Raw genomic sequence first — 8,139 nt, forward strand, 5'->3', positions numbered from 1 at the left:
TCTTTTTTTTCTTTTACTTTTCTTTAATCTCCAGTTTGTGCTTCTTGGCAGTGGGCAGGTACCTGATCCAATTATGACATACAGAAAGAGTGTAACTCTTGTTTGGGGATTCATTTGCCACAGAGTTTATTTCAGAAGGCTGAGGAAAGTATTGTCTGCTGAAAATCATCAGGATTACCTTTTAGAGATGCAGATGTTTTTGTATTTGTGAAAGGAAGGAAAGGAGGAGATAATCCTTGTGAATTGTTACAGTTTTCTTTGTATATTTAGAGATGCAGATTTCTGTGTATATTTAGAAGGATGAAAGTATCACGCGAGTGTATGTTCCTCGGCTCTTTGTCTGGTCACAACAAAAATTTGGAGTGACGGACATTAAAGCCCCTTGGCGGGTCACAGCTCTCGGAGGACAGACCGTGTTATAGCTCTTAAATAAACCAGTGTTACAGCTCAGTGTTACAGCTCTATTTATTTAGATAACAGCAGGAAAATCCATCTTTGAGGCATGAGGGCACGTTGATCCAAAGACGCGAAGAGACGATCGCCCCATCGCGTGGGGGAGAGGGAGGGAGCAAAAAAGAGAAGAAGAGGGCTTTGGCTCCTCTTTTTATATGTTTCTCTGTCCCTGGGCCTGCCTTATGTAAATTGGGCTTAGGCAGGAGCATTGTTTGTTTTACCTGAGGTTCTCACTCTGGTCCTCGGACCTTCCTTTGTTCTATTTTCGTGGGCTTTCCCTTCCAGGTCTTTTAGCCAACGCCATTTTGGACTCTTTTTCTCTATTCTACCTACCTAACAAAAGGAAGGAAAAGTATAATCCTTGTGGATTATCTACTACAAATACAGATTCCTGTGTATATATTAGTTGTGACCTTGGAATTTAAACCTGCCCTTTTGCTGTTACTTTTTGCAGGTTGTTTTTGTGTTTGAATTCTTAGAGATTTTTTTGGGTTTTAAATGCTTTTCCTTCATATATTAAAAAAAAATTTTGCCTATAAGGATATCACATTCTTTTGTCTTTCTCTGTCTCACTTCACTTAAAATGTATGATCCTCCAAGGTCCATCCTTGTAGCAAACAATGGCATAATTTCATAATCTGCGGTGGGTTTTCAAGGCTGAGTAATAGTCTCAGCCTTGTATATGTACCACGTTTTCTTTAAATTTTAATCTGTCGGTGGATACTTTCTTGGATCTGTTTCTTGGCTCCCATAAATAGTGTTGAAATGAACTTTGAGGTGCATGTCTCTTTTGGAATGATGGTTTTCTTGTCATATAAGCCCAGGTTTATGTATGTCAGATCCTAGGATTAGCTCCTTTGAAAGCTTTTTTTTTTTTTTTGTCTGGCAGATGCTATCTCCTTCTTGACTACAGGGACCCTAGGCAGACAATCAGCAGTGTTTATCTAGAGGCCTCAAGATTCTTGTTCAGGTCGTGTGTGCCTAGCAGACACTCAGCTCCTCTGTAACAATGAGGCGTCTAGATAGAATCTCAGCTCACTTCCTCATCTTGTCCTGGGGCTATTTGAGTTTGTTTTCTCTCTTCTTTTTTTTTTTCTATCCTTAAAGCATGTGAAGAAAATTTACCTTTGAAATTGGTCTTTTGAAAGTTGGTTGTGTTTAGAATTCATTTCTGCAATACCTTCACAGGACCTATTGTGAGGACAGATCTCATTAACTACCCCACCATCATCAGACCAGTTGTTCAGTCATATCAGACTCTTCGACCCCATGGACTGCAGCACACCAGGCCTCCCTGTCCATCACCAACTCCTGGAGCATGCTCAAACTCATACCCAACGAATCGGTGATGCCATCCAACCATTTAATCCTCTGTCATCGCCTTCTCCTCCCACCTTCACTCTTTCCCAGCATCAGGGTCTTTTCCAATGAGTCAGTTCTTCCAATCAGGTAGGCAAAGTATTGGAGCTTCAGCATCAGTCCTTCCAATGAATATACAGAACTGATTTCCTTTAGGCTTGGCTGGTTGGATCTTTTTGCAGTCCAAGGGACTCTCAAGAGTCTTCTCCAACACCACAGTTCAAAAGCATCAATTCCTCAGCGCTCAGCTTTCTTTATAGTCCAACTCACATCCATATGTGACTACTGGAAAAACCATAGCTTTGACTAGATGGACCTTTGTCAGCAATGCAATGTCTTTGCTTTTTAATATGCTGTCTAGGTCGGTCATAGCTTTTCTTCCAAGGAACAAGCATCTTTTAATTTCATGGCTGCAAAAAGCAGAGACATTTCGTTGCCAACAAAGGCCCATCTAGTCAAAGCTATGTTTTTTCCAGTAGTCACGTATGGATGTGAGAGTTGGACTATAAAGAAAGCTGAGTGCAGAAGAATTGATGCTTTTGAACTGTGGTATTGGAGAAGACTCTTGAGAGTCCCTTGGACTGCAAGGAGATCCAACCAGCCAAGCCTAAAGGAAATCAGTCCTGAATATTCACTGGAAGGACTGAAGCTGAAGCTCCAATACTTTGGCCACCTGATGCAAAGAACTGACTTATTTGAAAAGACCCTGATGCTGGGAAAAGTTGAAGGTGGGAGGAGAAGGGAACAACAGAGGATGAGATGATGGATGGCATCACCAATTCAATGGACATGAGTTTGAGTAAAATCCGGGAGTTGGTGATGGACAGGGAGGCCTGGTGGGCTGCAGTCCATGGAGTAGCAGAGTCGGACATGACTGAGCGGCTGAACTGAACAGCACCGTCTGCAGTGAGCTTTTGAATTATTTCAGTTCAGTTCAGTCGCTCAGTCGTGTCTGACTCTTTGCTACCCCATGGACTGCAGCCCGCCAGGCCTCCCTGTCCATCACCAACTCCCGGAGTCTACCCAAACCCATGTCCATTGAGTCGGTGATGCCATCCAACCATCTCATCCTCTGCCCCCAATCCTTCCCAGCATCAGGGTCTTTTCCAATGAGTCAAATCTTCGCATGAGGTGGCCAAAGTTTTGGAGCTTCAGCTTCAACATCAGTCCTTCCAATGAACACCCAGGACTGATCTCCTTTAGGATGAACTGGTTGGACCTTCTTGCACTCCAAGGGACTCTCAAGAGTCTTCTCCAACACCACAGTGCAAAAGCATCAATTCCTCGGCGCTCAGCTTTCTTCACCATCCAACTCTCGCGTCCATACATGTGCTGGTAAAAACGGGTGGGCAAGTTGTAGTTACAGAAAATGTCCACAAGGCGGCAGCACCTCTTTATGCCCAACTCTGGTTCTACCTGCAACCAGAGCCTTAGGGAAAGTAGGCTTCCTGGGCTGTGAATTAGAGTGGAATGTGCCCGAGCAAACACCCAAGGGCTTGTGTCTCACTGCTTCTTCCCCCTCAATCTTCACCCCCACCCCCAGCCTGATGCCCACCTGGGGCTCTGCTCCCTGTTGAGGTGCCTTGGAGGCAGCACTCTTAGGAAGGAGGCTTCAGCTGGGGACCCCAGTGCCACATACCCTGGATACTTGGTGAATTTATCCTGGCCCTCGAGGCCAGAGGGTCGGGCCACCACCGTTGGGGTGCACTAGGGATTCTGGTCCCAGCCAGAGAAAACCAGACTACAAGTTTAAGCGGAGTCTCTATGAAACACACCCTCCCAGGCTGTCTCACACCTACCGCAGTCCAGCCCTGGGACGCAAGCTTACTCAGGGCTTCAGTAAGGATCCCAGGAATGGGATAACAGCGCAAGTCTTGGAGGTCAGAGGGAACCAAGTAGGTGTTACTTATCTTTCCTTTGTTCTTTTTTTTTTTTTTTAAGTCTCATGACGATGCTATGTTGAAGTATAGTCGATTTGCAGTTTTGTGCTTATCCTCGGTGTACAGTGAACTGATTCAGTTATGACAGATTCATTTGGCATATGTGTAGTGTTGTTTGTGTTTTTCTGCCATAGAGTTTTTTGAACAAGTTCCCATAAAGTGCTCTATTCTGATCTTCAAGTCCCTGTGGACTATTTATTAGAGATACAGATTTTTTGTACATATGCAAGGAACCAAGCAAGGAGATAATCCTCGTGGATTATCTATTACAGCTACAGATTTCTAGGTATATGTTTGAGAAGACAACTTCTGTGTAAAAAAAAAAAAAAAAAAAAAACAACTTCTGTGTATATGTGCATGGAAGGAAAGAAGAAAAGGAAGGAAGGAAGGCAGGAGATAATCCTTGTGGATTATCTATTACAGATACAGATTCCTATGTATACATTAGATCACTTCAGTTCTGTTCAGTTGCTCAGTTGTGTCTGACTCTTTGTGACCCCATGGACTGCAGCACGCCAGGCCTCAGCTTTCTTTTATAGTTAAACTCCGGGAGTTGGTGATGGACAGGGAGGCCGGCCTCTGTCCGAAGAGGATTCAAGATGACTGACGAAGAACCTCTTCCCAAAAAGGTTCGACTGAGTGAAACAGACTTCAAAGTTTGGTGCGAGATGAATTAATTCTAAGGTGGACCTGGAGAAGGAAACGGCAACCCACTCCAGTACCCTTGCCCGGAAAATCCCATGGACGGAGGAGCCTGGTGTCCATGGGGTATCTCAAAGAGTCGGAGAGGACTGAGCAACTTCACTTTCACTTTCATCAATAAATTACAATTTTCAAACTCAGAAAAAAAAAATTCTAAGGTGGAAACAGTATGAAGCATATGTGCAAGCTTTGGAGGGCAAGGACATAGATCTCAACTCTAATGATGTAACTGGCTTAAGGGAATCTGAAGAAAAACTAAAGCAACAGCAGCAAGAATCTACAGGCAGGGAAAACATTCTTGTAATGCATCTAGCAACCAAGGAGCAAGAGATGCAAGAGTGTACTCTACTCAGATCCGTTACCTCAAGCAAGTCCAGCAGCCTAGCGTTGCCCAACTGGGATCAACAATGGTGGACCCAGCAATCAACTTCTTATTCCTAAAAATGAAAAGTGAACTGGAAGAGACTAAAGAAAAACTGGAACAACCCCCAAATGAACTGAGTGCCTGAAAGTTTATGCCTGTTAGGTAAACTAATCATACTCCCCAGTCAAGACTTCCCTGACAGTCCCACTGCAAGAAAGCTTTGGTGGGACAGCCACATACTCATTTCCACACCAAGACTCAGACTTTTTGAGCCAAAAAGCCACATTCTTATACTATCCAACTTGTAAAGGTTAATGTAAAACTTACCAGATGAACCTTGTGTTTCAGCTTTTTTTTTTCTCCCCACTCCCCTTGCTTCAGAGGCCTGATGGCAGTGGACTATTCCGAAGAAGTGGCCACCTCTGAAAAATTCCCCTTCTAGAACATGTAGACACTTAAGAAATGTTTGTTTGAAGAAGAGGGAGAAGCAGAAGTCTTAAGTTTGTAGCACACTGTGTCTTTAGACAGTTTGGAGGAATGAAAACCTGGAGATTTAAAACCATGAGTCGAACATATAAAATTCCAGTAAACGTAGAGATGGAATATGCACTGCTCTTAACCTTGAGCATAGTGACTTAGAGACACTGGATATCAGTTTTGCCAATAAGACCGTGGACTTCGTGATTGTTGTTGAACTTCTGGGTCACACTTAAATGAGGTGAATGTTGCCTTTAAAGGATTTATTTGCTAAGAACCAACTTAATAGTCATGAGTGAATCAAATAACAGATGTCAGTACAAGTAGTTGATCTATTTAACCATTTCGTTTGGGGCTCTGTGTTACTTGACTGAGCCTTAAACCTATGTGGTTTTACTCAATGAGTTGTTCTTTGAATAGTTGCTAATACTGAGGACAATAATCCTACTGAGGACTGCACAAACATGAAGGTGTGGGGTCAAACTTCAGGTTTTAAACAGCTTGAAGCATCATAAACATTCATATCACAACTAGACTGTATAATGATATTGGCTGTATGAGACTCACTGCGTTATTTTTTTTCAGTAGTGAAATTTATTAAATCCCCATCCCATTCAACAGGCACATGTTGAAGGAGCATTTTTGTTGGTTAATGGGGGAATGTGTTCCTTCATTGTATTTGGGCCTTTTGTATTGCACTCTTGATATTAAATTAAATGTGCCTTGGAAAAAAAAGATTTACTGAGCATGGCCCTGCCCATCAGAACAAGACCCAGTTTCCCCCACAGTCAGTCTCTCCCATCAGGAAGCTTCCATAAGCCTCTTATCTTTATCCCTCAGAGGGCAGACAGAATGAAAACCACAATCACAGAAAACTAATCCAACTGATCACATGACCCACAGCCTTGTCTAACTCAATGAAACTATGAACCATGCTGTGTAGGGCCACCCAAGACAGACAGATCATGGTGAAGAGTTCTGACAAAAAGTGGCCCACTGGAGAAGGGAATGGGAAACCAGTATACTTGCCTTGAGAATCCCTTGAACAGTATGAAAAGGAAAAAAGATATGATACTAAAAGATGAACTCCCCAGGTCAGTGGGTGCCTATTATGCTACTGGAGAAGAGTAGAAAAATAACTCCAGGAAGAATGAAGAGATGGAGCCAAAGCAAAAACAACGCCCAGTTGTGGATGTGACTGGTGATGGAAGCAAGGTCTGATGCTGTAAAGAGCAATATTGCATAGGAACCTGGAATGTTAGGTCCATGAATCAAGGCTAATTGGAAGTGGTCAAACAGGAGATGGCAAGAGTGAACGTCACCAATTTAGGAATCCGTGAACTAAAATGGACCAGAATGGGTGAATTTAACTCAGATAGCCACTATATCTACTACTGTGGGCAAGAATCCCACAGAAGAAATGGTGTAGCCCTCATAGTCAGTAAGAGTCTGAAATGCAGTACTTGGGTGCAATCTCAAAAACAGCAGCATGATCTCTGTTTGTTTCCAAGGCAAGCCGTTCACTATCACAGTAATCCAAGTCTATGCCCAGACCAGTAATGCTGAAGAAGCTGAAGTTGAATGGTTCTATGAAGACCTACAAGGCCTTCTAGAACTAACACCCAAAAAAGATGTCCTTTTCATCATAGAGGACTGGAATGCGAAAGTAGGAAGTCAAGAGATACCTGGAGTAACAGGCAAATTTGGCCTTGGAGTACAAAATGAAGCAGGGCAAAGGCTAAGAGTTTTGCCAAGAGAATACACTGGTCATAGCAAACACCCTCTTCCAACAACACAAGAGAAGACTCTACACATGGACATCACCAGATGGTCAGTACCAAAATCAGATTGATTAGGAATCAGATTGATTATATTCTTTGCAGCCAAAGATGGAGAAGCTCTATACAGTCAGCAAAAACAAGACTGGGAGCTGACTGTGGCTCAGATCATGAATTCCTTATTGCCCAATTTCAGATTGAAATTGAAGAAAGTAGGGAAAACCACTAGAACATTCAGATATGACCTAAATCAAATCCCTTATGATTATACAGTGGAAGTGAGAAATAGATTCAAGGGATTAGATCTGATAGAGTGCATGAAGGACTATGGATGGAGCTTCGTGACATTGTACAGGAGGCAGGGATCAAGACCATTGCCAAGAAAAAGAAATGCAAAAAGGCAGAATGGTTGTCTGACGAGGCCTTACAAATAGTTGAGAAAAGAAGAGAAGTGAAAGGCAAAGGAGAAAAGGAAAGATATTCCCATTTGAATGCAGAGTTCCAAAGAAGAGCAAGGAGAGATAAGAAAGACTTCCTCAGTGATCAGTGCAAAGAAATACAGGGAAACAATAGAATGGAAAAGACTAGAGATCTCCTTAAGAAAATTACAGATACCAAGGGAATATTTCATGCAAAGATGGGCACAATAAAGGACAAAAGAGAGGGCGCAACAAAGAGAATATGATGTCACTTCTAGATGGAATCTAAAAATGGGTAATAGGAGCTCTATGAGCCAAGATAAACAGTTCACAGACTTAGAAAAAACTCGTCTCACTTACCATTAGCAGAGAAGAAAGGTGTTGAAATAAGGCACATAGAAATAAGCTACTTCTCTAATATGTGCACAGTACTATTTAAAAAACAAGCCCCAAGGATCTACTGGGTAACACTAGGAATGATACTCCACTTTCTGTCATAATCTATACAGGAACAGTCCCTGAAATAGAGCATATACTCATCAATGTGTGAATCAATGACTACGAATTAAAAAAACAAAAGCACCTACTGCCTTATAATTCATCTATATACTCAAGTTCAAATAACTGGATAAACACAATAAATATAG

The 8,139-nt window shown here is 42.4% G+C and overlaps 1 pseudogene; it reads left to right on the top strand.

The window, feature by feature from the left end:
- Positions 1-4,345: 4,345 nt before the first annotated feature.
- Positions 4,346-5,260, top strand: LOC133068354 (pre-mRNA-splicing regulator WTAP-like; annotated as a pseudogene).
- Positions 5,261-8,139: the final 2,879 nt, after the last annotated feature.

This window comes from Dama dama, chromosome 13 (assembly GCF_033118175.1).
Source record: "Dama dama isolate Ldn47 chromosome 13, ASM3311817v1, whole genome shotgun sequence".
In the NCBI taxonomy this organism is placed as follows: domain Eukaryota; kingdom Metazoa; phylum Chordata; class Mammalia; order Artiodactyla; family Cervidae; genus Dama; species Dama dama.